The sequence below is a fragment of the Haliotis rubra genome, unplaced genomic scaffold (genome assembly GCF_003918875.1).
Source record: "Haliotis rubra isolate DU_JTF1 unplaced genomic scaffold, ASM391887v1 Scf506, whole genome shotgun sequence".
Classification (NCBI taxonomy): Eukaryota; Metazoa; Mollusca; class Gastropoda; order Lepetellida; family Haliotidae; genus Haliotis; species Haliotis rubra.
In genome coordinates this window covers 445,305-465,023 of record NW_025767198.1, presented here as the reverse complement: position 1 = coordinate 465,023, position 19,719 = coordinate 445,305, and the positions used below count along the sequence as shown (strand labels likewise).

The 19,719-nt window shown below is 44.1% G+C and overlaps 1 protein-coding gene across 1 annotated transcript in view; it reads left to right on the top strand.

Annotated features, from left to right (window-relative positions):
• The window catches only part of LOC124292050, a 40,086-nt gene that overhangs the window by 6,781 nt on the left and 13,586 nt on the right, over nt 1-19,719 (top strand). The gene's annotated exons all lie outside the window — the stretch shown is intronic.

Here is a 19,719-nt window from a genome sequence, read left to right as displayed (position 1 = left end):
TTAGTTGCTGCTCTATCGTCAATTTGTTTTTCAGTTTAATTCCTATCAAGATCTAATTTGTCAATTTGGCCATGATTCGCCGACCATCTGTGTTATAGTTTAGTATTAAATGCCAACTTTTGATATTTTTCACAAATGTTATATATTCCTAACATGCGAGCATGTGTCGTATAAAAATAACCTATAATCGGAATGTGTATATTCGGACTGTCAGTAGATCGGACAGGGGAGCTTGTTTTCATGTCTGAGTCGTGACAGAGAAGTACAATTGTGTGTGTCCAAGAAGACAGCATATGCTCCACGTTATTTTCAGCTGTTGGTAATTAATAGTAGAATAGAATAGAATAATACTTTAATGCCTTTTCAGGAATTTGTGTTAGAATACTAAGGTTTCTGTTCACTTAATGGATATTCTTTTAATTGTTACCATAGCCAACGTCCAAGTAATTCCTCGATAGTTACACTCAAGCCTTGCCTTGACCATTATGTGGAGAGGAATGTAACTCCTATTTGTTGCCCCAATAGACCCGAGGATATCCACCTACATATAACACATTTTTGTTCTTACACCTTGACAAAGCATTATACAGTGCCTGCTAACATGCCATGTAAATTCGATGCACGATGCATGTGCAGTAGCGGCGGCAGGAACCAACTGTTCACTGCTGAAACATAATGAAACGTTCAAACAACACAATGGCGTCACGTGTGTATTTTAATTATGTGGGAACGTATTTCTTGCAATAATACATTATTAAGCAAATGCACGTGCAGCAGAATTCAGGTTTAACATGTTATCTCATATTCTGTTCCTCTTTTTTATAATGGGTGTAATCAGGTCTGGTCCTGGGATTTCACATTGTCTCCCATGGAAACTGCAGAAAAAAACAAACTACTGGTGGTTTCTGACAACTGAAGTACTTGGTTACACTGTACACAACTGTGTTAACCAGTGTGACACATCTTACCGGAGTGCATGACTGGTACATCTTAAGGTGCATCTGCATATTATAAAAATGAATTGTATACATCAGATGTGGATGCCAGAAATTGTATTACAGCTCATGTTATCACAGCTCGTTGCTTTCGGAACAGTTACGGGCGTTTCCAAGATTTGGTTTCGTCAATAGATGCTGTAATATGCTTGTACGTCGTGAGGATGTTGTGCGCAGGTTTTCAGTGTTGCCCCGCTGTTCACCGATAGGAAACACAAGTTGTAGTGAATACTGTCGGCCGTCTCACTAATTACACAATACACACCCGCCATTTGTCACACACGCCTCATCGCCTGAATGAAAGATCAAAAATTGAATCTGAAGTAGACATAAAGGTGAATGGGTGACAAGCATTGTCAATTTATATTACTCTTTTTCTATGGGTTTTTTCACATTTGAAAATTATATATGGATGAGATAAAATGTTTGATAGCTGGAGACAGAGGGTGGGAGAGTGAATAACAGTTGAAAGAATGAAGTTTTTGAAAGGCATTTAGAAGTTGGACGAACATGAATACATGACACTTTGAAGTTGAAAGAATGCCTTGCGTGTACAGTTCCTCACAAAATCTATTAATGGTACATATGCACTGAACTGCCTTGAGCACAGCATCGACTGACGTGCTGGAGCAGGTTAACATAACCATGTATGTCGGGATCAATGGTGTATTCAATGGTTATACATAAATACAGGCTGATGACTAATGTATGTACATCCCAAGCGATAACAATACACCCGGACAGAGGGGTTCTTTTACAACAGTTCCATAGCAATCATAATTTTTTTGAGGTATCTCACATTTGAAGGTAAGATATTATAATTACGTATTCTATAAGCGAAGTATGACGGTGAAGTGGAATTGTGTTTTTGTAAACAACATTTAAAACACGGATTCCGGAGGTGATGTTGGTCTTTACCTTACCCATGTCAATTAATTTAGCCTCCTTTTGATGGTATTGCGGGGGCAAAAACCGTGGATATATAGTATAGTTGCAACAGGCTTTCAAATCAGAGTTTTTTCTCTTCTCCTATACCTCATTTGGCGATTTGGCCCGGGTACTTGTGAAGCCACTTTATGACTGTGTTGATAGCATTTGTGTGGCGTTACCATTCACGACAGCTATATCATTACAAGGCGTTAGCGGAAGCAAACACATTAAATACCTTTGTTACTGCGGTTGCGCTTCAAGCAGCAGTGCTATATTATTTAAAAAAAACAATGCTTGTAACCAGACAACCTTTCTTTGAGTTAATTGTTTGAACATACCTTATCCAGTATTGAAAAGGATTGGGTACAAGTTATTCCACTTATTAAAGCCCACTCCTGAAAAATACATGGAAAATATACATGTTATGGACAATAAGCAGAGGCAAGACATATTACACATTAATTGAAACGCTTACTGCGTACAATGAATTTATGGACTTTACTAACAATATTTTAATGTATAGTTTGTGGCAGACTGAGGCTGCCGTACAGAATGGTGTTAATATCTAAGCTAACTTTTAGGATTTCAAAGCCTTGTATCAAATCAAACCGGCAGCTGACATACGTTGGATATATGTATATCATTTACAGTAGACATTACGATACTTGGGGGACATTGATTGGCATTGTGTTTCGTGGATATATGTATATCACTTACAGTGGACATTACGATACATGTACTTGGGAGACATTGATTGGCATTGTGTTTCGTGGATATATGTATATCATTTACAGTGGACATTACGATACTTGGGGGACATTGATTGGCATTGTGTTTCGTGGATATATGTATATCATTTACAGTGGACATTACGATGCTTGGGGGACATTGATTGGCATTGTGTTTCGTGGATATATGTATATCATTTACAGTGGACATTACGATACTTTGGGGACATTGCACCCAGATATTCCAGTTAAAATGTATTATCTTTCCATATTAATTAAAGTACAACACACTGCCGGATCACGTGATGGCATGACTCACGCCCTTCTGGTATTTTGAAATAGCCTATGTCTATGAACTCGCCATTATGTTCAACTGTCTGTGTGTGAATCCATTAAGTAATAAGAAAAAGTCAGTTTCTTAACGGACCAACCGAGTCATGTGAAATAGCCTATTTGACCTACCGGGTAATGGGAGACAATCTAAGAACCCTACACGTAATGTGAAGAAATGTTTGTGTTAATGAAGCCCTGAGATATAATGTTGAAATGTCTGTATTAACTGAGCCTAAATGGTAATGTGAAACAATTAGTATGTTAACTGAACCGGCCAGATAATGTGAAACAATGTATGTGTTAACTGAACCGTTCAGGTGTTGTGAAACAATTTGTGAGTTAACTGAACCGGCCAGGTAATGCGAAACAATTTATGTGTTAACTGAACCGGCCAGGTAATGTGAAACAATTTGTGTGTTAACTGAACCGGCCAGGTAATGTAAAACAATCTATGTGCTAACTGAACCGGCCAGATAATGTGAAACAATTTATGTGTTAACTGAACCGGCCAGGTAATGTGAAACAACTGAACCGGCCAGGTAATGTTAACTGAACCGGCCAGGTAATGTGAAACAATTTGTGTGTTAACTGAACCGGCCAGGTAATGTAAAACAATTTGTGTGTTAACTGAACCGGCCAGATAATGTGAAACAATTTGTGAGTTAACTGAACCGGCCAGACAATTTGTGAGTTAACTGAACCGGCCAGGTAATGTGAAACAATTTATGTAAAACAATTTGTGCTAACGGAACCGGCCAGATAATGTGAAACAATTTATGTGTTAACTGTAATGTGAAACAATTTGTGAGTTAACTGAACCGGCCAGGTAATGTAAAACAATTTATGTGTTAACTGAACCGGCCAGGTAATGTGAAACAATTTATGTGTTAACTGAACCGGCCAGATAATGTGAAACAATTTGTGTGTTAACTGAACCGGCCAGGTAATGTGAAACAATTTGTGAGTTAACTGAACCGGCCAGTTAATGTGAAACAATTTGTGAGTTAACTGAACCGGCCAGATAATGTGAAACAATTTATGTGTTAACTTAACTGGCCAGGTAATGTGAAACAATTTGTGTGTTAACTGAACCGGCCAGATAATGTGAAACAATTTGTGTGTTAACTGAACCTTTAGGTGTTAAATGAACCTCCCGGCCAATGTGAAACCACGTACGTGTCCAGTGAACCTACTAAACAATATGTAAAAATCCATGTTAAATGAACCCACCTTATAATGTGAACCAGTGTATGTGTTAATGAACCCGTTGCTAATGTGAAACATCCTTTGTGTAAATGAACACAACAGGTCATCTTAAACAATCTATGTTTTAATGAACGCATCGTGTCGTGTGTAACGTCCTGTGTTGGTCGTGTGAAACCAAGGGTGTGTACGGACGTATTTCTCGAGTTCATTAGGATATAGCCCGGCTGAAATCTGCCATGTGTCCTTTCATGTTCTCTATTTCATTATCCACCTTTCAAAACAGGATATTGGTTTATTATTTGTTATTATTTTTTGTACTTTGGTATGCATTTATTCATATACGTTCGGTTATTGATCGGATTTCATTTTATGGTTCCGAGATAAGTCCCGATAAATCACTCATAAAAGTGGAATTAACCACGTGAAACGTGAAACGAGATGTGCTGATCACAAAAAAATCCCTCTATCCTGAAATATGGTTTTTACCTTATTTTAGGGCACACGGATCTGGGACAATTGTCCCTGTAACGCTACCTGGGTGGCAATATCCCTGTAATCGTATCCGTTCGGGAAAATGTCCCTGTAACGTAATACCTTGTAACGATAAAGTATGTAAAGGTCAGTTACGTTACCTGTTTTGAGCAAATGTCCCTATTATGTCACTTATTCGTGTAATCTTTGTGTGCCCCGTGACGATCCGGGTTAGAATGAGCCTTCAGTAACCTATGCTTGTCGTTTGAGGCGACTAACGGGATCGGGTGGTCAGGCTCGCTGTCTTGGTTGACACATGTCATCATATCCCAATTGCGTAGAACGATGCTCATGATGTTGATCACTGGATTGTCTGGTCCAGACTCGATTATTTAGAGACCGCCACCATATAGCTGGAATATTGCTGAGTGCGGAGTTTAACACCAGCAAACCAACCAATGTAATCTTTGTGTGTTGGCTCCTGACCATAAGTATAACTTTTCACCAGTGATACTATTGTGCATTTCAAGTTGCAAAGTATTTCTGTTTTTTCAACATATTTCATGAATGTATTTATCACAAGTGTAGAAAACCCTTATGTTCCTGTCTCTATTGACGTTCAGGACCCAGACTTGATCTGGTATAATAGGTATCGTTTGTCTTAAATGGGTAGCGTTGCGTGTCCGTAATGCCGAATGTAAGGTATCTTTGTTAGGACAATATTTACTGCCGAAGCTCCCCAGTCAAGGATTCACTCCCTGGGGAGTATACAACTCTTGCTGGCACTAGGCGCACCGTGTTATTGTGACTCTTTCACAGCTGGGTGGACTGGGACACATAGTCACAGTACTTTGTCCAAGTTTACTGCACGTTGCTGTACCCGCAACTAGGTGTTTGCACGTATTCGTGTGGCCACCATCTGGTCATATATCAACGGATTCGTGGGTTCTTTTAAGTGCACAGGGTTGTGTACGGTACACTAGGGGTTGTGACAACACTGAAAGAGTCTGCACACAAAGTTGACTCCAAGGTTTTTACACCTTGTTATAGTCTTCAAAACCACAAACTAAAGCTATGATTACCATTTATCTTATCATAACACATATCATTGCAAAGACTCATAAATCATAATGTTTCTCTCGCAAAAATCACAAAGACTCCACTCTAACTGTAATCAAGTTCCCTACCAGTGCCACTGTAGTTATACCTAATGTTGTCTTTTTTATCTGGGCACATACCATTATTATCCAGGGTACAGCTTAATTAAGCCTTATGCAACCAACCATAAAATGTGTTGTTTTAAGCGGTCTGTCTTTTGGGAGGTCTGTCTTATGGGAAAAAGTGCATTGAAGCATAAAGAATATATTAGACAAAATTTATGACTTCTTAAAAGAAACACACACATGGGACAATTTATCTCAACATTAGTATTCATAGTATCAATATGTTACCATTAACCATGGCAAAGGAACTTATCCAAACCTCAATTTAACTTGATATCTTGATAAATTGACCCTCAAGGAATAATTAAATGGTAAATATAAACGTAAGAAGTACGAAAAAACTACAGTTTATTCTCAGAAGGAAACAGCGCTAAGACTGCCTCATCTTGTAGTGCTGATAACTATGGTGTGTGAGGTTAAGCAGTGCGGCCATTTGCAAAAGTCTGGCATACAATCCACAAGAAATCACATAAGGATCAATAACTGAGCACAGTGTTAATATTTGGTGTACCCTCCGCTAACCGCTATATGGCATCACATCCATGACCCTCCTCCTCATGTACCGCATCAGACGTTCCATAAGGGATGGAGAGATTGTTCCAGTACATCAGGATTTTATACAAGATGATCTCGCTGGGTTATTCTGCGACCCATAATGTCCTAGACATATTCTATGGGGTTGAGATCCGGACTCCTGGCGGACCTAGGTAGAGTTGCTACCGCTTTTTGAAGTAAGAACTCACCAACGGCACGTGAGCAATGTGGCCTAGCATTGTCGTCCATGATGACTGGCCTTGTATGGAGAGGATGGTCATCTATATGTGGCACCCTTTATGAGGTGTCAATTATGTTCCAAAGCAAAACCTAGAGTCAAGTGTACACAAGGTCAAGGTTACAGTCAAATGAGAGGCACCCCCACATCATCATGGAATCCCTGCCACACGGTACTTGGTCCAGGATATTCGGTGCAGTGTTTCTGCAGCGCCAAACAAGAGCTCCGCCATCGGTCACGAACAACAGAAATCCATTTTGCCCGACCAGTTGACCCTTCCAGTGACGTTGATCTTGACACTAAGCAGGTCGTGCTGCTTTGGGCTTTGGGGATGACAGCGGATGCTAGAGGTTTGCAATAAAATACATAGTACATTTGTTATACAAACTGTTCAAGATGTGTTCTATATAAATCCTCGGTTTTTAGACAGATTAATAATTTCCGTATTCCATAAAGTATATATACCGAAGGTAACACACGTCGAAACTAACTCTGCGCGTTCTTGAGGGGAATACGGTAATATGAGTCGTGGTGTTTGAGAGTGGATGTATTTATGCCTGAGTGGTATAAATACCGATCATGAAAGTGGACATATGTATGGGCGGGCAGGCGGGTGCATGCGTCCATTAAACAGCTTTCTAAAGTCGTCTACAGGCCTCACAGCCATTGACAGGCCTGTTCAAAAGTGAAATGTAAGTATTGTGGGTATGGAAATTATTAGCCAGCAGGACAGAAACAGTTGTCTGGCGTCATGTTCATATCATATACTCGACACTTTACTCGAACAACATTGAGAGGCCGAGGTTCCACCTCACCGCGCAGTATGTCAGTGACAGTGTGATCCTTGTGGATTTCAACAATGCATTCACACACCCTATGGGGTGGATTATATCTCAATGCGAGAATCAAACACTTGTTTTGTAATATTTGTCCATTTAAAGCCAAGGGTTATTCTAACAAGCCGTTCTTTGCATACAGAAAAAAAGACAGTGTTGGTTGGAAGTGTGGGACAGTGTTGGTTGGAAGTGCGGGCTGTGTGGGACAGTGTTGGTTGGATGTTAGGGCTGTGTGAGGCAGTGTTGGTTGGAAATGTGGGCTGTGTGAGGCAGTGTTGGTTGGAAGTGTGGGACAGTGTTGGTTGGAAGTGAGGGCTGACTGAGACAGTGTTGGTTGGAAGTGTGGGCTGTATGGGACAGTGTTGGTTGGAAATGTGGGGCAGTGTTTGGTTGGAAGTGCTGTGTGGGACAGTGTTGGTTGGAAGTGTGGGCTGTTTGGTTCAGGCAGTGTTGGTTGGAAGTGCGGGACAGTGTTTGGTTGGAAGTGTGGGTTGTGTGGGACAGTGTTGGTTGGAAGTGCGTAACAGTGTTGGTTGGAAGTGCAGTATTTGGGACAGCGTTGGTTGGAAATGTGGGCTGTGTCAGGCATTTGTTATTGTTGGAAGTGTGGGACAGTGTGGTTGGAAGTGTGGGGTGTGGAGGCAGTGTTGGTTGGAAGTGTGGGACAGTATTCGTTTGGGAAGTGTGGGACATTGTTGGTTGGAAGTGTGGGCTGTGGAGGCAGTGTTGGTTGGAAGTGTGGGACAGTGTTTGGTTGGAAATGTGGTCTGTGTGGGACAGTGTTGGTTGAAGTGTAGGGCTGTGGGACAGTGTTGGTTGGAAGCGTGGGCTGTGTGGGGCAGTGTTGGTTGGAAGTGCGGGTGTTGAACAGTGTTGGTTGGAAGTGTGGGCAGTGTTGGTTGGAAGTGTGGGTGTGTGTGAGGACAGTGTTGGTTGGAAGTGTGGGACAGTGTTTGGTTGGAAATGGTGGGTGTGTGGTCTGTGTTGGTTGAGGACAGTGTAGGGCTGTGTGGGACAGTGTTGGTTTGGAGTGTGGGCTGTGTGAGGCAGTTTTGGTTTGAAGTGCTGGACAGTGTTGGTTGGGAGTGCGGGACAGTGTTGGTTTGAAATGTCGGCTGTGTTGGACAGTGTTGGTTGGAAGTGTGGGCTGTGTGGGACAGTGTTGGTTGGAAGTGCGGGACGATGTTGGTTGGAAATGTGGGCTGTGTGAGGCGATTGGGTTGGGTGGAAGTGCCAGCTGAGGGGGGCAGCGGTGGGAAGTGTCATCGAAGCACCCGAGACTACGTGTTAAAGTTTAAGTTAATGAGCAGCATGTAGCTGGTGGAGGGAGATCGGGATGCCTTGCACAACATGACTTCACGCTCGCCTCTTCTTAGTCAACAATGTATTTCTCAACGTGTCTTCACTCACAGGGTCACATCGAGTACTGTCGAAACCTTATATGCTGAAACAGGACTTGAAAGAAAGGCCAGTTAAGGTACTTCCACAAAGAGGAGGACCCTGAAGCAACAATGCAGTCTGTGCTGTACTGACTGGTGTCGCCTCACCTCCGTTATCTCGAGCACACATTCACACTGGAGTATACATACACGTTTTATTGGCCAACAAAACAGTTATGTTGACATGAGATAAACACTAAATTTTGTGTTTATTACAAAGATTTAAATTTTTCTATTTCAATGGCCTTATATGGGGGATATTGTAGCTTGTTACATTTCTTTATATTTCGGTGATAAAAGATTCTGAGTCTAAAATTAGACGTATAATACAGTCGCTATGGCAGGGACATGGCCCGGCGTCTGGAACTATAGACACGGGGAACTTACACTTACGGTATCCGTCTTAAGTGAATAACATTACCAAACATCTGGAATATGCCTCTCAGCCTGAATGGCCTACATAAATCTGAACAGAGATCCCGCGGATGTTGTTAGTCCGTCAGCTATAATACCTTTGGTGAGCCTTTTGAGGACATCACGAACAAATCAGCACGACTGTCAGTGTATGGTTTCACATCAATGTGTAGAAAATGTTGAAGTTCTGGAAGCGACTATGTGATACCTACCAAGTGACGCCACTGTCAGAGAACCCTTAGTCACACGATACCAAGCATTGTGCCACGTCGACAATAGCCTCTGAGGCTTTCAGTCTGGATGTTTGAGTGTCCTAACGTATATCTCATTACGACCATGAGTGCTAACATGGATTACTTTTTCAACAAATAAGGTAAATGTGGAAGACCGTATACACCTTCCAAATTTTTTGCATATCTAACCTCTACATCTTACCTTCCCTCTGTACCACACACTGACCTCCCCTCTGTGTATCACACACTGACTTTATGTAGCCTCCCTCTGTGTATCAAACACTGACTTTATGTAGCCACCCCTCTGTGTATAACACACTGACTTTATGTAGCCTCCCCTCTGTGTATCACACACTGACTTTATGTAGCCGCCCCTTGTGTATCATACACTGACTTTATGTAGCCACCCCTCTGTGTATCACACACTGACTTTATGTAGCCACCCTCTGTGTATCACACACTACCTTTATGTAGCCACCCCTTTGTGTATCACACACTGACTTTATGTAGCCATCCCTTTGTGTATCACACACTGACTTTATGTAGCCACCCCTCTGTGTATCACACACTGACTTTATGTAGCCACCCTTCTGTGTATCACACACTGTCTCCATGTAGCCTCCCCTTTGTGTATCACACACTCACTTTATGTAGACACCCCCTCTGTGTATCACACACTCACTTTATGTAGCCCCCCTTTGTGTATCACACACTGACTTTATGTAGCCACCCCTCTGTGTATCACACACTGCCTCCATGTAGCCTCCCTCTGTGTATCTGTATCACTTTTATGTAGCCACCCTTTGTGTATCACACACTCACTTTATGTAGCCTCCCCTCTGTGTATCACACACTGACTTTATGTAGCCACCCTCTGTGTATCACACACTGACTTTATGTAGCCACCCCTCTGTGTATCACACACTGACTTTATGTAGCCACCCTCTGTGTATCACACACTACCTTTATGTAGCCACCCCTTGTGTATCACACACTGACTTTATGTACAATCCCTTTGTGTATCACACACTGACTTTATGTAGCCACCCCTCTGTGTATCACACACTGACTTTATGTAGCCACCCTCTGTGTATCACACACTGTCTCCATGTAGCCTCCCTTTGTGTATCACACACTGACTTTATGTAGCCACCCTCTGTGTATCACACACTGTCTCCATGTAGCCTCCCCTTTGTGTATCACACACTGACTTTATGTAGCCACCCCTCTGTGTATCACACACTGCCTTTTATGTAGCCTCCCTCTGTGTATCACACACACCCTTTGTGTATCACACACTCACTTTATGTAGCCTCCCCTCTGTGTATCACACACTGACTTTATGTAGCCACCCTCTGTGTATCACACACTGACTTTATGTAGCCACCCCTTTGTGTATCACACACTGACTTTATGTAGCCACCCCTTTGTGTATCAGACACTGACTTTATGTAGCCACCCCTCTGTGTATCACACACTGACTTTATGTAGCCACCCCTCTGTGTATCACACACTGACTTTATGTAGCCACCCCTCTGTGTATCACACACTCACTTTATGTAGCCACCCCTTTGTGTATCACACACTCACTTTATGTAGCCACCCCTCTGTGTATCACACACTGACTTTATGTAGCCACCCCTCTGTGTATCACACACTGACTTTATGTAGCCACCCCTCTGTGTATCATACACTGACTTTATGTAGCCACCCCTCTGTGTATCATACACTGACTTTATGTAGCCACCCTCTGTGTATCACACACACTGAATTTTATGTAGCCACCCCTCTGTGTATCACACACTGACTTTATGTAGCCACCCTCTGTGTATCACACACTGACTTTATGTAGCCTCCCTTCTGTGTATCACACACTCACTTTATGTAGCCTCCCTCTGTGTATCACACACTCACTTTATGTAGCCACCCCTTTGTGTATCACACACTCACTTTATGTAGCCACCCCTCTGTGTATCACACACTCACTTTATGTAGCCTCCCCCTCTGTGTATCACACACTGACTTTATGTAGCCACCCCTTTGTGTATCACACACTGACTTTATGTAGCCACCCCTCTGTGTATCACACACTGACTTTATGTAGCCACCCCTCTGTGTATCACACACTGTAGCCACCTTTATGTAGCCACCCCTTTTGTGTATCATGTATCACACACTGACTTTATGTAACCATCCCTTTGTGTATCACAAATTGACTTTATGTAGCCACCCCCTCTGTGTATCATCACACACTGACTTTATGTAGCCACCCCTCTGTGTATCACACTGACTCCATGTAGCCTCCCTCTGTGTATCACACTTTATGTACCCTTGGTGTATCACACACTCACTTTATGTAGCCCACCCTCTGTGTATCACACACTGACTTTATGTAGCCACCCCTCTGTGTATCACACACTGACTTTATGTAGCCACCCCTCTGTGTATCACACACTGACTTTATGTAGCCTCCCCTGTGTATCATCACACTGACCTTTTATGTAGCCACCCCTTTGTGTATCACACACTGACTTTATGTAACCATCCCCTTTGTGTATCACAAACTGACTTTATGTAGCCACCACTGGTGTGTATCACACACTGACTTTATGTAGCCACCCTCTGTGTATCACACACTGTCTCCATGTAGCCCCCACTGGGTGTATCACACACTGACTTTATGTAGCCACCCCTCTGTGCATCACACTGACTTTATGTAGCCCCCCTCTGTGTATCATCACACACACCCTTTGGGTATCACACACTCACTTTATGTAGCCTGCCCTCTGTGTATCACACACTGACTTTATGTAGCCACCCTCTGTGTATCACACACTGACTTTATGTAGCCACCTCCTTTGTGTATCACACACTGACTTTATGTAGCCACCCCTGTGTGTATCACACTGACTTTATGTAGCCACCCTCTGTGTATCACACACTGACTTTATGTAGCCACCCCTCTGTGTATCACACACTGACTTTATGTAGCCACCCTCTGTGTATCACACACTCACTTTATGTAGCCACCCCTTTGTGTATCACACACTCACTTTATGTAGCCTCCCTCTGTGTATCACACACTGACTTTATGTAGCCACCCCTCTGTGTATCACACACTGACTTTATGTAGCCACCCCTCTGTGTATCATACACTGACTTTATGTAGCCACCCCTCTGTGTATCACACACTGACTTTATGTAGCCACCCTCTGTGTATCACACACTGACTTTATGTAGCCACCCCTCTGTGTATCACACACTGACTTTATGTAGCCACCCCCTCTGTGTATCACACACTGACTTTTATGTAGCCACCCCTTCTGTGTATCACACACTGGCTTTATGTAGCCACCCCTCTGTGTATCACACACTCACTTTATGTAGCCACCCCTCTGTGTATCACACACTCACTTTATGTAGCCCCCCCTCTGTGTATCACACACTCACTTTATGTAGCCACCCTCTGTGTATCACACACTGACTTTATGTAGCCACCCCTCTGTGTATCACACACTCACTTTATGTAGCCACCCCTTTGTGTATCACACACTGACTTTATGTAGCCACCCCTTTGTGTATCACACACTCACTTTATGTAGCCACCCCTCTGTGTATCACACACTCACTTTATGTAGCCACCCCTCTGTGTATCATACACTGACTTTATGTAGCCACCCCTCTGTGTATCACACACTGACTTTATGTAGCCACCCTCTGTGTATCACACACTGACTTTATGTAGCCACCCCTCTGTGTATCACACACTGACTTTATGTAGCCACCCTCTGTGTATCACACACTCACTTTATGTAGCCACCCCTCTGTGTATCACACACTGACTTTATGTAGCCACCCCTCTGTGTATCACACACTCACTTTTATGTAGCCACCCCTCTGTGTATCACACACTCACTTTATGTAGCCACCCCTCTGTGTATCACACACTCACTTTATGTAGCCACCCCTCTGTGTATCACACACTCACTTTATGTAGCCACCCCTCTGTGTATCACACACTGACTTTATGTAGCCTCCCCTCTGTGTATCACACACTGACTTTATGTAGCCACCCCTCTGTGTATCACACACTGACTTTATGTAGCCTCCCCTTTGTGTATCACACACTGACTTTATGTAGCCGACCCCTTGTGTATCACACACTGACTTTATGTAGCCACCCCTTCTGTGTATCACACACTGACTTTATGTAGCCACCCTCTGTGTATCACACACTCACTTTATGTAGCCACCCCTTGTGTATCACACACTGACTTTATGTAGCCACACTCTGTGTGCATCACACTGACTTTATGTAGCCCCCACTCTGTGCATCACACACTGACTTTATGTAGCCACCCCTCTGTGTATCACACACTCACTTTATGTAGCCACCCCTGTGTGCATCACACACTGACTTTATGTAGCCACCCCTCTGTGTATCACACACTGACTTTATGTAGCCACCCCTTGTGTATCACACACTCACTTTATGTAGCCTCCCTCTGTGTATCACACACTCACTTTTATGTAGCCCCCTTGTGTGCATCACACACTCTTTACTGTCACCCTTGGTATCACACACCCACTTTATCATCACTCTGACTTTATGTAGCCCCACTGTGTGCATCACTCTGACTTTATGTAGCCTCCACTCCTGTGTATCACACACTGACTTTATGTAGCCACCCCTCTGTGTATCACACACTGACTTTATGTAGCCACCCTCTCTGTGTATCACACACTGACTTTATGTAGCCCCCCTCTGTGTATCACACACTGACTTTATGTAGCCCCCCTCTGTGTATCACACACTGACTTTATGTAGCCACCCCTCTGTGTATCACACACTGACTTTATGTAGCCACCCCTCTGTGTATCATCACTCTGACTTTTATGTAGCCTCCCACTGTGCATCACACACTGACTTTATGTAGCCACCCTCTGTGTATCACACACTCACTTTATGTAGCCTCCCTCTGTGTATCACACACTGACTTTATGTAGCCTCCCCTTGTGTATCATCACACTCTGACTTTATGTAGCCACCCCTTCTGTGTATCACACACTGGCTTTATGTAGCCACCCTCTGTGTATCATACACTGACTTTATGTAGCCACCCACTTTGTGTGCATCACACACTGACTTTATGTAGCCCCCCCTCTGTGTATCACACACTGACTTTATGTAGCCACCCCCTGTGTATCACACACTGACTTTATGTAGCCACCCCTCTGTGCATCACACACTGACGTTATGTAACCACCCCCTTTGTGTATCACTGCACTCACTTTATGTAGCCACCCCCTCTGTGTATCAGACACTGACTTTATGTAGCCACCCTCTGTGTATCACACACTGACTTTATGTAGCCACCCCTCTGTGTATCACACACTGACTTTATGTAGCCACCCCTCTGTGTATCACACACTGACTTTATGTAGCCACCCCTTTGTGTATCACACACTGACTTTATGTAGCCACCCCTCTGTGTATCACACACTGACTTTATGTAGCCACCCCTCTGTGTATCACACACTGACTTTATGTAGCCCCCCTCTGTGTATCACACACTGACTTTATGTAGCCACCCTCTTTGTATCACACACTGTCTCCATGTAGCCTCCCACTGTGTATCACACACTGTCTCCATGTAGCCTCCCTTTGTGTATCACACACACTGTCTTTATGTAGCCACCCTCTGTATCACACACTGACTCTGCATGTAGCCTCCCTTTGTGTATCACACACTGACTTTATGTAGCCACCCCCTTTGTGTATCACACACCTGCCTCCATGTAGCCTCCCTCTGTGTATCACACACACCCTTTGTGTATCACACACTGACTTTATGTAGCCACCCCTCTGTGTATCACACACTGACTTTATGTAACCACCCCTCTGTGTATCACACACTGTCTCCATGTAGCATCCCCTTTGTGTATCACACACTGTCTCCATGTAGCCCTCCCTTTGTGTATCACACACTGTCTTTATGTAGCCACCCCCTCTGTGTATCACACACTGTCTTTATGTAGCCTCCCTTTGTGTATCAGACACTGACTTTATGTAGCCACCCTCTGTGTATCACACACTGACTTTATGTAGCCACCCCTCTGTGTATCACACACTGACTTTATGTAGCCACCCCTCTGTGTATCACACACTCACTTTATGTAGCCACCCCTCTGTGTATCACACACTCACTTTATGTAGCCTCCCCTCTGTGTATCACACACTGACTTTATGTAGCCACCCCTCTGTGTGTATCACACACTGACTTTATGTAGCCACCCCTCTGTGTATCATACACTGACTTTATGTAGCCACCCCTCTGTGTATCATACACTGACTTTATGTAGCCACCCCTCTGTGTATCACACACTGACTTTATGTAGCCACCCCTCTGTGTATCACACACTGACTTTATGTAGCCACCCCTCTGTGTATCACACACTCACTTTATGTAGCCTCCCCCTCTGTGTATCACACACTGGCTTTATGTAGCCACCCCTTTGTGTATCATACACTCACTGACTTTATGTAGCCACCCCTTTGTGTATCACACACTCACTTTATGTAGCCACCCCCTTGTGTATCATACACTGACTTTATGTAGCCACCCCTCTGTGTATCACACACTCACTTTATGTAGCCACACCCCCCTTGTGTATCACACACTCACTTTATGTAGCCACCCCTCTGTGTATCACACACTCACTTTATGTAGCCACCCCTCTGTGTATCACACACTCACTTTATGTAGCCCCCCTTTGTGTATCACACACTCACTTTATGTAGCCACCCCTGTGTATCACACACTGACTTTATGTAGCCTCCCCTTGTGTATCACACACTGACTTTATGTAGCCACCCTTTGTGTATCACACATTCACTTTATGTAGCCACCCCTCTGTGTATCACACACTGGCTTTATGTAGCCACCCCCTCTGTGTATCATACACTCACTTTATGTAGCCACCCCCTTGTGTATCACACACTGACTTTATGTAGCCACCCTCTGTGTATCACACACTCACTTTATGTAGCCACCCCTCTGTGTATCACACACTGACTTTATGTAGCCACCCCTTTGTGTATCACACACTCACTTTATGTAGCCACCGTCTGTGTATCACACACTCACTTTATGTAGCCACCCTCTGTGTATCACACACTCACTTTATGTAGCCACCCCTTCTGTGTATCACACACACCTCACTTTATGTAGCCTCCCCACTGTGTATCACACACTCACTTTATGTAGCCCCCCTTTGTGTATCACACACTCACTTTATGTAGCCACCCCTCTGTGTATCACACACTCACATTATGTAGCCTCCCCCTCTGTGTATCATCACACACTGACTTTATGTAGCCTCCCTTTGTGTATCACACACTGACTTTTATGTAGCCTCCCCTCTGTGTATCACACACTGACTTTATGTAGCCACCCTCTGTGTATCACACACTCACTTTATGTAGCCTCCCTCTGTGTATCATAACACTCACATTATGTAGCCTCCCCCTCTGTGTATCACACACTGACTTTATGTAGCCACCCCTCTGTGTATCACACACTCACTTTATGTAGCCACCCCTCTGTGTATCACACACTCACTTTATGTAGCCACCACTCTGTGTATCACACACTCACTTTATGTAGCCTCCCTCTGTGTATCACACACTGACTTTATGTAGCCACCCCTCTGTGTATCATCACACACTCACTTTTATGTAGCCTCTCTGTGCCCTCTGACTTTGTATCACACACACTGACTTTATGTAGCCCCCACTGTGTATCACACACTCACTTTTATGTAGCCACCCCTTCTGTGTATCACACTGACTTTATGTAGCCACCCCTCTGTGTATCATACACTGACTTTATGTAGCCACCCACTGTGTGTATCACACACTGACTTTATGTAGCCACCCACTCTGTGTATCACGCACTGAACTTTTATGTAGCCACCCCCTCTGTGTATCACACACTGACTTTTATGTAGCCACCCCTCTGTGTATCACACACTGACTTTATGTAGCCACCACCTTTGTGTATCACACACTCACTTTATGTAGCCCCCTCTGTGTATCAGACACTGACTTTATGTAGCCCCCCTCTGTGCATCACACACTGACTTTATGTAGCCACCCTCTGTGTGTATCACACACTGACTTTATGTAGCCACCCCTCTGTGTCATCACACACTGACTTTATGTAGCCCCCCTTTGTGTATCACACACTGACTTTATGTAGCCACCCTTCTGTGTATCACACACTGACTTTATGTAGCCACCCCTCTGTGTATCATCACACTGACTTTTATGTAGCCCCCCTCTGTGTATCACACACTGACTTTATGTAGCCACCCTCTGTGTATCACACACTGACTTTATGTAGCCCCCACTTTGTGCATCACACACTGTCTCCATGTAGCCTCCCCCTTGTGTATCACACACTGTCTTTATGTAGCCACCCCTTCTGTGTATCACACACTGTCTCCATGTAGCCTCCCCTTTGTGTATCACACACTGACTTTATGTAGCCACCCCTCTGTGCATCACACACTGACTTCCATGTAGCCCCCACTGTGCATCTGTGTATCACACAGCCCCCTTTGTGTATCACACACTCACTTTATGTAGCCTGCCCTCTGTGTATCACACACTGACTTTATGTAACCCCACCCTCTGTGTATCACACACTGTCTCCATGTAGTAGCCCCCACTGTGTATCACACACTGACTCCATGTAGCCACCCTTTGTGTATCACACACTGTCTTTATGTAGCCCCCCCTCTGTGTATCACACACTGACTCCATGTAGCCACCCCTTTGTGTATCAGACACTGACTTTATGTAGCCACCCCTCTGTGTATCACACACTGACTTTATGTAGCCCCCTCTGTGTATCACACACTGACTTTATGTAGCCACCCCTCTGTGTATCACACACTCACTTTATGTAGCCACCCCTCTGTGCATCACACACTGACTTTATGTAGCCACCCCTCTGTGTATCACACACTGACTTTATGTAGCCACCCCTCTGTGTATCACACACTGACTTTATGTAGCCCCCACTCTGTGTATCACACACTGACTTTATGTAGCCCCCCCTCTGTGTATCATCACACTGACTTTATGTAGCCCCCCTCTGTGTATCACACTGACTTTATGTAGCCACCCCTCTGTGTATCACACACTGACTTTATGTAGCCACCCCTCTGTGTATCACACACTGACTTTATGTAGCCCCACTGTGTATCACACACTGACTTTATGTAGCCCCCCTTGTGCATCACACTGACTTTATGTAGCCACCCCTGTGTATCACACACTCTGACTTTATGTAGCCACCCCTTTGTGCATCACACTGACTTTATGTAGCCCCCTCTGTGTATCACACACTGACTTTATGTAGCCACCCCTCTGGGTATCATCACACTGACTTTATGTAGCCACCCACTGGGTATCATACACACTGACTTTATGTAGCCACCCCTTGTGTATCATCACACTGACTTTATGTAGCCACCCCCTCTGTGTATCACACACTCACTTTATGTAGCCACCCACCTGTGTATCATATGTAGCCACACTGACTTTATGTCTGCCACCCCTCTGTGTATAACACACTCTGACTTTTATGTAGCCACCCACTGTGTATCACACACTGACTTTATGTAGCCACCCCTCTGTGTATCACACACTGACTTTATGTAGCCACCCCTCTGTGTATCACACACTGACTTTATGTAGCCACCCCTCTGTGTATCACACACTGACTTTATGTAGCCCCCACTGGGTGCATCTCACTCTGACTTTATGTAGCCCCCCTGTGTGTATCACTCTGACTTTATGTAGCCCCCCTGGGTGCATCACTCTGACTTTATGTAGCCACCCACTGGGTGCATCACTCTGACTTTATGTAGCCCCCACTTGTGCATCACACACTGACTTTATGTAGCCCCACACTGTGTATCACTCTGACTTTATGTAGCCCCCACTGTGCATCACTCTGACTTTATGTAGCCTCCCCACTTGGTGCATCACTCTGACTTTATGTAGCATCCCTTCTGACTTTATGTATCACACACTGGGTGCTCTGACTTTATGTAGCCCCACTGTGTAT